The sequence below is a fragment of the Trachemys scripta genome, chromosome 1 (assembly GCF_013100865.1).
Source record: "Trachemys scripta elegans isolate TJP31775 chromosome 1, CAS_Tse_1.0, whole genome shotgun sequence".
In the NCBI taxonomy this organism is placed as follows: Eukaryota; Metazoa; Chordata; order Testudines; family Emydidae; genus Trachemys; species Trachemys scripta.
The window spans coordinates 34,982,959-34,998,156 of record NC_048298.1 but is presented as its reverse complement, the minus strand read 5'-3'; the positions used below and the strand labels follow the sequence as shown (position 1 = coordinate 34,998,156).

General features: G+C 46.0%; 1 protein-coding gene across 1 annotated transcript in view; it reads right to left on the bottom strand.

Annotated features, from left to right (window-relative positions):
• The window catches only part of ZBED4 (zinc finger BED-type containing 4), a 30,942-nt gene extending 17,612 nt beyond the window's left edge, over nt 1–13,330 (bottom strand). Inside the window, exons 1-2 of the mRNA XM_034767261.1 lie at nt 13,129–13,330; nt 6,084–6,160 (exon numbers count right to left, since the gene is read on the bottom strand). The gene's annotated coding sequence lies outside the window, so the exon portion shown is untranslated. The remainder of the gene's footprint in view (nt 1–6,083; nt 6,161–13,128) is intronic.
• Nucleotides 13,331–15,198: the final 1,868 nt, after the last annotated feature.

Sequence of the window (15,198 nt, the reverse complement as noted above, 5' to 3'; positions counted from 1 at the left end):
ACACATAGCTGCCCAGTGTCCCAATGCTGAGGAGCCTATGCAGTTGGGGAACTGGGCAGATCCATGCTCCCTAATCCACCTTGTGGGGGTCTCACTAACCCCACATATGTATACCAGACCAGTGAAACTAAATGGGGTAGGGACCACGGCACTGGTTGATTCGGGGAGTGCTATCACGCTTATCTCAGGGAAGCTTGTGAAGCATAATCAGCTGCTGCAGGCTAAACGTATGGGGATAACATGTGTCCATGGGACAGTTAGTTACTACCCCACCATCCCAGTAAAAATCGAGATCCAAGGGAACACTACGGGGGTAGCAGCAGGTGTAGTCCCTAAACTCCCATACCCGGTGCTCATAGGGAGGGACTTCCCAGGGTTTGGAAACTTACTCCCAGTAGGGGAATTGGAGCAAGATGGGGACCCTAAAATTGGTGAGGCATCCACAGCAGACTGTCAACCCCCAATCTTCTCTGAAATATCCCCAGATTTGTTCTCCACTCCCAAACAGGGTAGAAAGACAAAAAGGGAAAGAAGGGCAGCTAAGGCCTTGGGAACCCGAATACTGACCCAAAGCCAGAGGGTCGCTCTTGTAGGTAGGCAGACCCGCGCAGCTGAAAAAAAAAAAAAGAGGCCACGCAGGAGGGAGAAGCACCTGACTCTGACCCCCACCCTAATGCTTTTGAACCAGTAGAGGCAACAGAGACTGGGCCCCTAGATCTTGGGCAGATTAGCCCCGGGAGAGGAAATTTTGGAAGGGGCCAGGCAGAAGACCCAAGGTATGACAACATTAGGAAGGAGGTGACTGAAATAGATGGGGTCCCCATGGAAGGGAAAACCCAAGGAACCAGGACCCTACTTCATAATTAAGAAGGATCTCTTATACCGGGTTGCACCAGTACAGGGGCAGAAGGTACAGCAGATCCTAGTACCTCAAAAACACCAGAATGCTGTATTAAGTCTTGCTCATAGTCATCTTTTTGGGGGGCATTTGGGGGTAGAGAAGACCCTGGCATGAGTCCTAGGATGGTTTTTCTGGCCTGGAGTACATGAAGAAGTGCGGAGGTACTGTGCCTCCTGCCCGGAGTGTCAGCTGCATAGTCCCCGTCCCCACTTGAGGGCACCTTTAGTACCCCTTCCCATCATAGAGGTCCCCTTCGAGCAAATAGCCATGGACCTAGTGGGACCCCTGGAGAAGACGGCTCGGGGCCACCAATATATATTTGTTGTTTTGGACTATGCTACTTGCTACCCAGAAGCCGTCCCCCTGCGGAACACTGCCTCTAAAACTATAACCAAAGAGCTGGTGGGAATCTTTGCCCGAATGGGGCTACCGAAGGAGATATTAACTGACCAAGGAACCCCATTTATGTCGAAGCTAATGAAGGACCTCTGTACGCTTCTCCATATACATACCCTGAGAACTTCGGTCTACTATCGCAGACTGATGGGTTGGTAGAAAGGTTTAACTGAACCCTCAAGGCTATGATAAAGAAGGCGGTAAGTCGGGACGGGAAGGATTGGGACACCCTACTACCCTACCTTACGTTCGCTATCCGGGAGGTACCACAGGCCTCAACTGGGTTTTCCCCCTTCGAGTTATTATACGGGCGTCACCCCCGTGGCATACTAGATATCACCAAAGAGATCTGGGAAGAGGAACCCAGTGAGGGGAGAAAAATAATAGAGCATGTAATGCAGATGCGAGACCGGATAGCCCGGGTTACCCCTATTGTACGGGAACATTTGAAGAAGGCACAGGAGGCCCAGCGAACCCGTTACAATTGCCAGGCAAAAGTGCAACAGTTCCAACCAGGGGATCGGGTTATGGTGTTGGTACCCACGGTGGAAAGCAAGCTTCTGGCCCAATTGCAGGGGCCCTATGAGGTGGTTGAACCCATGGGGGAAGTAACCTACAAGGCGCAGCAGCCAGGACACAGAAAACAAGAACAGATTTATCATGTTAACCTTCTGAAAACCTGGCATGCACAAGAGGCATGCACAACGGTCCAAAAAGACCTAACCCAGGAAAACAAGCCTTCCAAACAGGTGAGAGTGTCTCCCGATTTAACACCAGACCAGAAGAATGAGGTGTCTGAGATGATCTTCCGGAACCAAGATGTGTTCTCGACAAAACCGGGTCAAACCACCGAGACATATCACCACATCGTCATGAACCCTGGGGTCAGAGTAACAATGAGGCCCTATTGGGTGCCAGCGGCAAAAAGGGAGGAAATAAAAGCAGAAGTAAAAAAAAATGCTGGAGTTGGGGATCATCGAAAAATCCCACAGTCCAGCCCAATCATACTGGTGCCCAAACCTGATGGCACCAAGATTTTGCAACAACTTCCGGCGACTAAACTAAGTATCCCAGTTCGACACGTACCCCATACCTCACATAGATGAGCTAGTGGACGGTCTGGGTAATGCCCAGTACTTGACTACCCTTGACTTGACAAATGGGTATTGGCAGATTCCCCTTGCGGAAGACGCAAAGGAAAAGACTGTGTTCTCTACGCCAGAGGGTCTTTTTCAATATACTGTCCTCCCTTTTGGACTACATGGGGCCCCAGCTACCTCCCAGCGCCCTATGGACAAGCTATTACCCCCGCATAACAGTTATGCTGCTGCCTACTTGGACGATGTGGTCAGTCATACCCCAGACTGGGAAACCCACCTGGAGAAGGTGGAGGCAGTCCTCGATACCTTCGGGCGAGCTGGCCTTACAGCAAACCCTGCCAAGTGCACTGTAGGGTTTACGGAAACCAAATATCTTGGCTACATTGTGGGAAAAGGTCTGGTAAAACCCCCAGTGAACAAGTTAGAGGCCATCCAAAATTGGCCCCGACCAAGTCACAAGAAACAATTCCGGGCGTTCCTAGGTGTGGTGGGGTATTATCCCCCACTTTGCCACAAGGGCAAGCCCCCTGACAGACCTAGTGAAAGCCCGTGGACCTGATCTGGTGAGATGGTCTGACGCAGCAGAGGAAGCATTCACAGACCTACGGACTGCCCTCTGCAATAACTCTGTACTGATAGCCCCTGATTTCACCAAGGAGTTTATCCTGCAGACGGATGCATTGGAAGTAGGGTTGGGGGCTGTTCTATCACAGATGGTCGGGGAGGAGGAACACCCAATTCTATACCTCAGTCAGAAACTCCTTCCAAGGGAACAAAAATATACAGTGGTGGAGAGAGAATGCCTTGCTGTAAAATGGGCCATGGAAACATTGCGCTACTATCTGCTCGGACGCAGATTTGTCCTCGTGACCGACCATACCCCTCTTCAATGGATGCAGCGGAACAAGGAGAAGAACACAAGGGTGACCAGATGGTTCTTATCCCTTCAACCTTTCCAGTTCCGTGTGCAACACAGAGCAGGGAGCCGTCATGGCAACGCCGATGGCTTGTCACGTGTGCACTGTCTGGCATCCCAAGCTGCCCAACCCCTTGGCGTTGAGCGGGGGGGAGGGATATGTGACAGACCCAGACCAGTGGGGTACAGGAGTCTGGTAGAGGGCAAATATACTGGTCACTGGATGAGTAGTTTTCTGTTCCCCAAGTGACCAGAGCAAGGGCTGCACTAGAGTAATCAGGAACCTGCTAGAATCAATTAAGGCAGGCTAATCAGGGAACCTGGGTTTTAAAAGGAGCTCACTTCAGTTTGTGGTGTGAGTGTGAGGAGCTGGGCGCAAGAAGCTGAGAGTGAGAGGGTGTGCTGCTGGAGGACTGAGGAGCACAAGCGTTATCAGACACCAGGAGGAAGGTCCTGTGGTGAGAATAAGGAAAGTGTTTGGAGGAGGCCATGGGGAAGTAGCCCAGGGAGTTGTAGCTGTCATGCAGCTGTTACAGGAGGCACTATAGACAGCTGCAGTCTACAGGGCCCTGGGCTGGAACCCAGAGTAGAGGGTGGGCCCGGGTTCCCCCCAAACCTCCCAATTGACCTGGACTGTGGGTTCTTCCAGAGGGGAAGGTCTCTGGGCTGTTCCCCAACCCACATGGTCAATCTCTGAGGCAAGAAAATCCGCCAATAAGCGCAGGACCCAGAAAGATAGGAGGAGCTTTGTCACAATATACTATACAGTATGTCTTATTAATACCTAGACAAATGACTTTTACTGCAAGTTAATACAATAAATTTAACCCCTATATGAAAACAATTATAGCCAAACATGAAGTAGTAAGAAACTGACTGGTTAAACATTTACACAGAGATTCTATTTTCTTTATATTTCATACTCCTCAACATGTTAAATTTCATCTTACACACTCCCATAGAAACCTTAATTCTAACTAACAGGACACATTCAGCTCTAATATAGGCATATATTCTATTGTATAGTGCCCCAAAGCATGCTCAAAGTTACACATAAGCCCTATCCCAAAGGGCTTACAATCTAAAGTTAAGATACAATGAATGAGCATGACAAAGAATGGGGAGTGAAATGTATGAATTGTAAGGGGAATGAAATATTTATATACATTTCCATACTACTTAAGGTCTAGTGTTAACTGCTTATAAGATTATATTATCTACTGCAGCAACCTTAGCTTGCAGTCAATAGTTATTTTACCTAGGATTATCTTCAAGAATTATTTCTTGAATTACAGCTGAGACATGATGTCCACTTACAATAGAGCTAAAGTGGATATTTTCATATTTTCAATTAATTCTTTTAACCTTGAGAGCTGCATTAGAAAATTGCTTTAGGAACATCTATAAAAAGCTGCAGTATTTGACATTATATAATGAAATGATGTGAAGTAGGTACTAAAATTCACTGATGTGCACATTACATTTCAGTTTTAAATACCTGCAACAAATATATATTTTAATATTTAAAATTACATATTACCATATTCTGGAGAAAGCAATATTGTCTATTTTCATAAAGTCCCTTCAGAGGATGCTAGAGTTGAATAGGACGGCCACTACAGAGAGAAACTGCTCTTTTCATCCCCATTTCTATAATTCTGTCAGACAACCATGGTAGTTTATTTCCCCTTAACTGAGGCTATGTTTACACTACCGCGGTAAGTCGACCTACGCTATGCAACTCCAGCTACGTGAATAAGGTAGCTGGAGTCGACTGACCTTCGGTCGAGTTACCGCCGGGTCTACACTGCGGGGAGTCGACAGGAGAAACTCTCCTGTTGACTTTACCCCTGATGAAAAGAGTAAGGTGCGTACAGGGGTCGACTGGAGAACAATCTGCTGTCGATTTGGTAGATCTTCACTAGATCCGCTAAATCAAACGCTGCTGGATCGATCTCAGAGCGTCAATCCCGGCTGTAGACTAGCCTAAGTTCTAAATAAGGAAAAAATCCCACAGCAAAACTAGTACACAACAGGACCTCTCAGGACCACAGACATATGACCTAGAAGAATTGTCATCTTACTGTCTCTTTGAACTTTTGATAAATTGAGAAAATGTGAAGCTATTAGTGTTTAAGTAAGCCTATCAATGTTTCCAGACTCAACATTTTGCCTATCTTAATATTTCATCCATCTGTTGTCACTGTCCACATGATCCAATGAATGCATCCATTTTAAAAATTAAGTTAAATTAGATTTGAAAGAAAAAATAACACATTCTAAAACCCTACATAAGAATAAATAGTGTTTGTCAAGCTACATTAATATATCATGAACAGCTCTTCCCCACTGTATTTGTGCTTTAAAAAAAAAAAAAAAAAAGGCAATAAAGTGTATCCTGCTCTTCTGATGACCTGTGCTTACTGATCAGAGTGAAAATGCAGAGGGAAACCTTAGGCCTAGCATTTGTCCTTTCCCAGGATAAAGATCTAAAAATCATTAGGTATTTTGGCAAGCAAGGGTGCTGATTTCAAAAGCAACTAAGGGATTTAGGATCACAAATGAGACACTTGCTTCTAAATTCTATAAGCACTTATGCAATTCCCCCCCCACACTCACACTAAATTATTAATTGCTGCACAAATTAAGTCACTTTCACGATCACAGATTCAAGTCCCTCCTGTAACATCTGGCCTTGCTCTAAATGAAGGAAAAAAAGAGGTACATACTGGGGAAAAAAGAGTTGTCCAACAGTTTGACAGAGACTTACATATCTGCTCCACTGTGTTCCATTGGCTTCATTTCAGGTTCAATACATGCTATCCAAATTGATGCTGAGGTGTCTACCTGAGGGGGGGAGAAAAACATTTTTTATTTTAAACATAGAAATTTTCAGTGTTGTCAACTATCAAGATTTTGTCCCAAGTCTTGCAGTATTTTGAGGTGTTTTTTTTTGCTTTAAGTCCCAGGTCCTGGGACATGAAATTCTCAGCTTTCAACTGATAAATTTCCAGCCTCAGTTGTCGACAAAAGCTGCACAATTTGAACTCTATGAACTTTGTAAAGACAAACAACACACCCATGGTTTTAACCCAAACTCACAATTTTTGGAACCTGACACTATTATTGCGTGCTTGGGGTTGGCAATACTGATTTCTCCCTCAAAATGAGGTCAAGGCATGCCACCCACTTCTCCCCACACACGGCACTTGCATCACATTGGAAACAGTTCACTCAAAAGAGCCTATCAATTTATTACATTACAGACAGAAGATCTACCTGACAGCAAGTTATTCCTTCCCTCCATAAACTGAATATGCTGCTTCAGTGCTTCTAACCCAACAGAATCTTGTATTAATCAACATGTACTACACCACATGATCACCATACACTAAACTCAGATCATATTCTATACACTGTATTTGTTCCAAAAACAGGTATTTTGAATTAACAAGTAGGAATCAAAGAATAATTACAATGGGCCAGAAATCAGTCCCCCAGAACAGAAAACACACAGGAGGTACTGAGAGTCTGGAGGAGGAAAATGCCAACATTCACTTTTTAGATCTTTTAAAGAACTGACTCTCCTGGTGAGAGGAGCTGAGCTGGAGGCCTGTAGATTTTAAAGGCTATGCCCCTCTAGCCCCACATATCTTCAACCAGTGACAGGAGCTATCCTGTAGGGTCATCTACTGGTCCACAGCCTCCCCTACATCTTAAACTACAACTCAAGCAGAAGGCATGATACCACTTACAGATATCCCCTAAGGCTGCTCAGGAACTCCAAACTGTATTATCTCATCATTCATATTTCCAGGCAGAAATCCTTGGATTCTGCTGTGAATGGTAGACATTTTGGCACTTTCCCTCCCCTCCACCACTTCATGGTTCTCCAAGAATCGACATGGGGTAAGGAGCAGTCAGGTGTGTGTGTGTCTGTGTCTGTGTGGAGGGGAAGAGATGGGGGACAGGTGGGATAATTCAGCCCAGCAGAATTACAATAATCAGTACTACTCTGCAAACATAGTGAGTTATATCTTTAAAATAATTTATAATAAACTCCACCACCAACATATTGAGAAACTGAGCAGAGGAGGGGCTAGGTGACTTGCCCAAGGTAATGGAGAGAATCAGCATGAAATATTGAAAGTTGAGAGAGTTAAGCACCTTATGGGCACATTCCCATCCTCTATCCCAGGGGTGGGCAAACTTTTTGGCCCAAGGGCTACATTGGGGTTGCAAAACTATATGGAGGGCTGCGTAGGGAAGGCTGTGCCTCCCCAAACAGCCTGGCCCCTCGCCCTCCCACTTCCCGCCGCCTGACAATCCCCGACCCATCCAACCCCTTCTCCCCCCCCACTCCTTGTCCCCTAACCGCCCCCTCCCAGGACCCCCACCCCAACCACCCCCGGACCCCACCCCCTACCAAACCTTCCTGCTCCCAGTCCCCTGACCCATATCCACACCCCTTCCCCCTGACAGGGCCCCTCAGGACTCCCGCGCTTATCCAATCCCCCTGTCCCCTGACCGCCCCCCAGAACCTCCGCCCAATCCAACCATCCTCTGCTCCCTGTCCCCTGACTGCCCCCGGAACCACCTCGCCCCAGCCCCCTTACCATGCCACTCAGAGCAGCATGTCTGGCAGCCGTGCCGCCCTGCCAGAGCCAGACACACTGCCGCGCTGCTCAGCAGGAGCGCACAACCCCACTGCCCGGAGCGCTGCCCACTTGGCGGCGTGGCAGCAGGGGGCAGAGGCTAGCCTCCCCAGCTGGGAGCTCAAGGCCAGGCAGGACGGTCCCACGGGCCAGATGTGGCCCGTAGTTTGCCCACCTCTGCTCTATCCCATAGTATCTCACCATCTATAGAGCAGTTACTAGTATCTGAAATATTCACAAGGAAAAACAAAACTATTTGAATTTGAAGGTTTTCTGCATTGTATTACAAATTCAAAAGAGAACACTTGAGAATTATCACTAAGACACAAACCTTAAAACATAAAACCACGTCCATTTTCCAGTGAAAAGAGGCCAATAATCAAGCACAGACTTGATCTGTTGCTTATGAAAAGACGTAATTTATGCAAAGATGGCTTTTGTATTAATAAGTCAAAATCTGTGCTTTCAATGCAAAGGTAGACCTTTATTCAACCCAGCAAATAAAATTAAATTTTAGGGGGGCTGAAATTACACACAAATGAATTTTGCACAGCTCTAGTAAAAGCAGACATGTTTCACTGTCTGGAAAGCCTATAGTTTCTTTTGACAAAATGCAATGAGCTTCTAGTCAGTTATAAAAATGAATTAATAACTAAGTTTGAACAGAATAATCAATCCTCGTTCAGCCCTGCATCACTACTTAAAATTGTCTTTTTTAAAGTAATAATTTATCATACAATTTTACAGACTGGATTGTTTCCTACTTTAATAAAAACGGTAGTAATATTGTAACATTTATTGTGCCAACTTCCACTGGAAACTAATACATTCCGAGTCTCAGAAAGATCAACACATTTTAAAAACCACCATGGTTTTAAGTTTTCAAGAGTTCAGGACAAATTATGATATTTTTAAATTAAATATGGTACAAGTAAAAAGAAGAATGCCAAGATTATGTTCTCCTATTCTGCTTGTCACTTTAACGTGGCATGGCCATAACATACTAAATTGTCCAGTACTGAAGTAGTGCGTTACAAGGGTACTATCACATAGCTTAAGTCAAAAGTTTATCTAACTTTTAATTAGTTGTAACCTGGTAGCACCTTTATGTTCTAATTTATTTTAAAACCTCCAACTTTAAAACCCACAAATAGCTTTTTGAGTCATCAAAATCAGCATGCACTCCACCTGTTAGTTCAGCAGCTGAAATTAACACATTCTCACAATTGTGCACATTTCTACTGACACTAATGATACTGGTGCAAATGCAGGAACAAAGAGCCACAGAAAGCAGGGCAATTTTGCCAAACAGAAAAGGACACATTTGTCAGGGAAAATGTATTTCCAAACTTCTACAAAGGTGAACAGTTAAGACAGATGAGTTTTAAACATATAAAGCAGTTTTCACTAGTCTGTGTCAGTACTAACAATATTCTTGAAATATCTCTACTTAAAGAAATATTGATACTACAAAGTTATTGGGCTCAGTGCCTGAATTATTATTATAATCTATTCAGGTTTTTATCTCTTACCCATCACCAAGGTATCTGACCTACTGGGTGAAGGTCTATGGTTTGTGATATGCATATCAGACCTAATGATTATAATAATTCCCTTCTATCTAAAAAGATTTAATATTTACAGTTTTTTGGTTGCCTCAATTAGGATGTGAATGTAATTAAGTAAAGAAAGTCTACTTTATTTCCCTTCAATGTACTCTGCAGTGGGATATTGAGAATTTCTAATTATGAAAGAAAATCTCAAAACCAGATTTTCCCCTACATGGAAATTATTTGATCTGGGAATGGAAATGATGAGTTCTTCCCCAGACCTTTGCAGACCTATCCTGGCATTTTTGTGTTGACCGTGATGAGGGGCATGAGGCAGTATGGTGTTCAGGGAGAGAAGACAGAACATTTTACAGAGAACTCATGTCCCTCAGTCCCAAGCCCTCCCTTACCCAGAAACAGATTCCCAAAGGTAGTCTTCAGTTAGGTCATGGAAAAATGAGGGAGATTAACACATGCCTGCTGGGGGACTGCAGCAAGAGCATCGGCTATTTCCCAACAATCTAAGCATTTTTATGGGTTTTTCCTGTAGTATCTAGTTAGGAAAATCTGGTTGGAGGATCCCATGCATTACAACATCAAATCACCCTTAGAGATGATTTGAATTTATTTAAAAAAAAAAAAAAAAAAAGTGGGCTTCTCAGATTCTCTCATTCTCTATAGGCGACCTTGACATTTTATTTTTTGTTTTAATTTTACAAATACCAGCAGGGTGAACTCTGGTCTTTTCTGGTTTTCCTGGAGGACTGTATGCCTCAGATATATATTATTATTTGTATTGGAGTATTGCCTACAGAGCCTAATCACGGTCCAGGGCCCCACTATGCTAGCCATCGTACAGACAAGTAACAAGAATACACTTCCTACCCCATATAGCTTGCAATCTCAATTTATGACAAGATTGAACAGGTGGATGGGGGGGGGGGGAGAAGAACAGGTCTGGAGAGGGTGGGAGAACAAGGTAACAGTAAAACAAGTGGGTTTTGCAAAGTAGACAGTCGTCTCAGTTCACAGTATAAACATTTTTATATATTTAGCTCTCACACTAATTGAAGATGTTGTGTCTAACAAAATCTTCCTTTATCCAAAGTGTCAGCAATTGAAGTTAAACAGGTTTTATTAAAAACAGTAAATTTTAAACAATGTGATTAAAAACTTTCCCCTCTGAACTGCTCATCTTACAGTCTTTTGTGAGGCAAAAATGTCATATATTTTCCACTCAATTTAGATTTTGCTTACATTACTCAATTTACACAGAAAAACTCCCACTGTTGCTAACATCTATTTGGCTACAGGGGTGTTTGCAATATTGGAAACCCTAATGTAGATGGTTCTGACTCTGATACTATGTCAATTAGACTTGCTCCCTCCAGGGTAGTCATGAATAGTCTTCCAACCCAGACAGGACTCCTATCTCTAACTTAAAATCAAAGGGGCGGGGGGAAGGAGGGGATTTTTCAGGACTTCTTTATCCATCATAAAGAAGCAACAAATAAAGATATAAGCTCTATTTTTCCTCTGCATCCACTTTTAAAATTCTACATTTCCATCATAACATCCCTCCCCTACCCCAACCCTTACAATATTTGAAAGAAATGGTGATTTTCATGGTTATAGGTATAACTTTTGGGGCAGGAAAGAGGGAGCTGACAGGGATTCTCCAAGTATCTGAGGGGTAGCCGTGTTAGTCTTTAAGGTGCCACCGTACTCCTTGTGGTTGATACAGACTAACATATTTATTTGGGCATAAGCTTTCGTGGGTAAAAAAACCACTTCTTCAGGTGCAGACTCTCCCCCGCACACATCCTGCAAATTATAGGTCACTGTTAAAGAAAAAGTAAGGGACTGTGTCCCCTTTTCCATTTTTTAAACAATACATATGTAAAGCCTAAAAAGTTTGTTTTAATGGGGGTTGAAACGATATCTTCATTAAAGATTCAGTAAACACATTCCTTCAGTTAAGGCATGATAGGTAAAAATAAAGACTTTTGAGGTCCCCAAGAAGTCCTGTAGCAAAACCAGGAAAGACCAGATTTGACATTCTTGCTATTTCTAATATATAAATAAGATGGGGGGGGGGAGGGGGAGGGAGAAAATCAGGCCTTTTTATGCATCATAATGCAGCAAGAAATGCGCACTCCTAGCTTTGAAAAAAAAAACATTTACAGGTTATCATTAATACCAACAGGATCCTTTCATAATTTAACTTGCATACCTTTAATATTTTCACAATTTTGGTCATCTATTGCACATGCACGCTATGTTTTTCAAAATAACTAACATCTATTATAATGAGGAAGTTTGCTACTCTATTACAATGTGCTATTAAAAAAAGTAATAAAGATCCAAAACCTGTACATATTGAAGTATTTTCAAGATTTTGTTAAAAATGGAAAGTTAATATTAAAAACTTAATTGGACTAGATGACAGGCAAATTCTGCAGACTTTACAGACACGTCTTTCTTAAAACCAACGGCAGTTTTGGTCTGAATACCAACTGCAGGACTGGGGACCCTCAAAGGAGGGAGGGCTGAAGATGGTGTCCAGATTATTGCTGATGCTAGCCGTGGATAGTCTTTCCTCTAAAATCCAGTGTCCACCTCAAAACAATTACTTAGACCTGATATCTAGAGTCTCATTTGTAAATTGTATGTTCGTGTATAAGAGTCCAGAACGCACTTTCCATCTCAGCTTGTGCGCACACAAATGGGGGCGGGGGTGTGTCTTGTTGAGCACACACTTTCCATCTCAGACTGCACGTTACACACATTTACACCTAGATGCAGTTCGCTGGGCAGGGAGTTCCCCATTACTCGTTAAGCCCACACCCCAGCATGCGTTACAAAGCTGGACACAGCAATCACAGCTCTGCAGAGCGCAATGCCTGCCTAGCGGGCCCCTGGGCTATTCTTATTCACTCTTAGCCATCTTAGATCGGGTTCACACCGGCCACATGGTCACTTCTTCCTCCCGCCCCCAAGCGAAGGGCCCGGTTCCTCCCGCGGCCTCTGGGCGCAGTCCCCCCGGGGGGGGGGGGGGGGGGGGGTTGGGCTGGCCTGGCGCTGTACGGGGCGGACAGCGACGGACGGAGACAATGCAAGTCGCGCGCTGCCATGCATGCGAAGCGGGCCCCGGGCCTCCAGAGAGGGCTCGCCGGGAGCCCTCCACCCAGCCCGCCGGATACCGCGGAGGGAGCACAGCAGCTCCCCGGGCAGGTCAGACCCGCGCCCCCCACACCGGGGTCTGGGAGAGCCCCGCCCAGGGGAGCGGTACCGGGCACCCCCCAACCCCAGCGGAGCCCCCTCCCAGGGCCTCAGAGACAATGGAGCGGGCGAGCACCAGGGGCCTAGTTCCCCTCTTCCTGTGCCTCACCACCGCACGCCCCCTCCCCGGCCTGGTGGCGCTGCCCTGGGGGCGCTCCCGGCCGGAACACGGCCGTGGGGAGCCCCGGGAGCCAGCGGCTCGGGCACCGGGGAACTGGCGCCGCGGAGGCAGAGCCAGCCAGTGGTGGGGACAGTAGGAGCCCGGGGAGCGGGAGAACCGGATCTGAGGCCCTGGGAGGGGGCTCTGCGCCACAGCCCGACCACTCACCTCGCCGGTCAGCCGCTGCGGAAGCGGGAGGCCACCAGTTACCGCCACCCGGCCGGGCCCGAAGGAGTTAAAGGGAAGGGTCAGGCAGGACCGTCCCATTCATTAGTCGGGCGCTTTGTCTCCAGCTGCCGCCGCCGCGACGCTGATCGGCTCCCCCGGCTCGGCCGCCACAGCGCAGACCGCGCAAGCGCCACGAGCGGGGGCGGGGCACGCAGCGGAACGGAACGGCACCACGTACGGCGCGTAACGTGTCGTCGTACAGGCAGAGCGATGCAAAATGGCCGTCTCAGGCGCGTCTGAGTCCGGCACCAGAGTAAGCGCGCATGGGACGTTTGGGGCGCTGAACGGTTACCAGGCTCTGCGCGTAGCCGCGCCGCGCCCTTTTCCTTAGCAGAGGAGGGCGGTGAGTGACAACAGGTCCCTCGCTGGCAGGGACTGGCACTGACCACAGGGCGGCCCCGTCCCTACGGGGTTTCCTGGGCTGGGGTGGGTGCCTGGCGGAGCTAGCCTGGGTGGGGCTCCCGTTGACTGTGCTGAAAGGGGAGGACTCTCCCCGCTTCATGCAGCGTTTGGGGATGAGACACCCGCCCCGCAGCGTAGGGGATGGGGAACTTCGCTGGGCGCGGGGTCTCATCCCCAAAGGCACCTGTCAGAGGGAGCGCTCAAAGGTGTTTTATCACGAGAGCTTTAAATCCAGTCCCTAGTACGGCACCCGCTCTGAAGAGCTCCATCTATAGGTGAGGGTTTAATCTGCAGTATGTTCTTCACTTACTCTAGTCAAAGCCCTGTGTTCATGGTGAGATCCCAAGTAGTGCTCTCTCTCACCCCAAGCAGAGCTTCATATATATTCATCCCCAAATATGTGTATTATCCAACATAGTTATGGTTTCACTATTCATTTATGGGTATGATCATACTAGACTTTTCACTTACATTGAATATGATCCAATCGTGGGTTTTGGTATCTAATCCCCAGTGTGCCAAATAGTGGCATAAGAATTATGCTCACCATATTTTGGGGGTAAAATACCTAATAAATCTAGCTCTAATTTGGGAGAGTTCTTTGTTCAGACTTGTAGTCTTAACCGTGATACATTTGCTCCCTTCACCATGCATTGGGGGATCTCCAGAACACACATCTTCAGCCGGCACTAAGAATACTTTCCTATGCATTTTTGCAATACATCTATCTCCCATTCTTGCTAGGTCTTCACTATATGTTTGGGGTCTAATCCAAAATACATCTGGCAGCTGCTCTGGAGAGGGCTTCACAAAGTTTTGATGTCTAATTATGGACCAGTCGTTGCTCACTGCAATTCAATTTTGAGGTACACCTCTCCTGTTAGGGTAGTAAACATGTTTTGATAGGTCACCTATTTTAATGCAATTGGTCCACTTCCAAAGGGCTCTAAAGAGGAATTGCTGTCCTGACAGGCCAATCTGTGACAATTTGGTAGGCTTTTATATTGATCTCTTGATCTTAGTCTTTGAGGAGGCAGCTATAGACTTCACCCCTTTTCTTAACTTTGGGCTCACAGATCACCATGGGTAGCAAAAAATCTCACGTCCAATATGGTGCTATTGTTAAATAATAATTTAAAAAATGATACTGTGTCTGTGTAGATGACAAAAGTTTCTGTCTCAACCCTAGTGCTAAATCTCAATAAGCAGATTTATTTCAAGAAGTGGAAAGCCTGGTTAATTCAAGCTGACTTTTTGTGCATGTATCTTCACTCAAATTTGTTTCTGGCTGATGTAACCATCCCATTATGGCAACTCAGTAAAATCACCTCCCCAAACAGTGTGGAACTATGGTCGACCTGCTGAGATTGACACAATGCAACTGTAGGCGCTGCATGACCTATGTTGATCTTGACAGTCCTCCACAGCATCTGTCCCACTCCGTGACAGTGACTGCTCTGGTCACAACTGTAAACTCCACTGCCCAGGGTCACAGAGCCTGAAAGCCAACCCCTGCTTAAAGCCCTCCATGTGTTTTTGCCATTCCTTTTCCTGATTGTACATCTTGGCAGCTCATCTAGCAGCGTTCCCTTGTTGCGTGCAACTGAC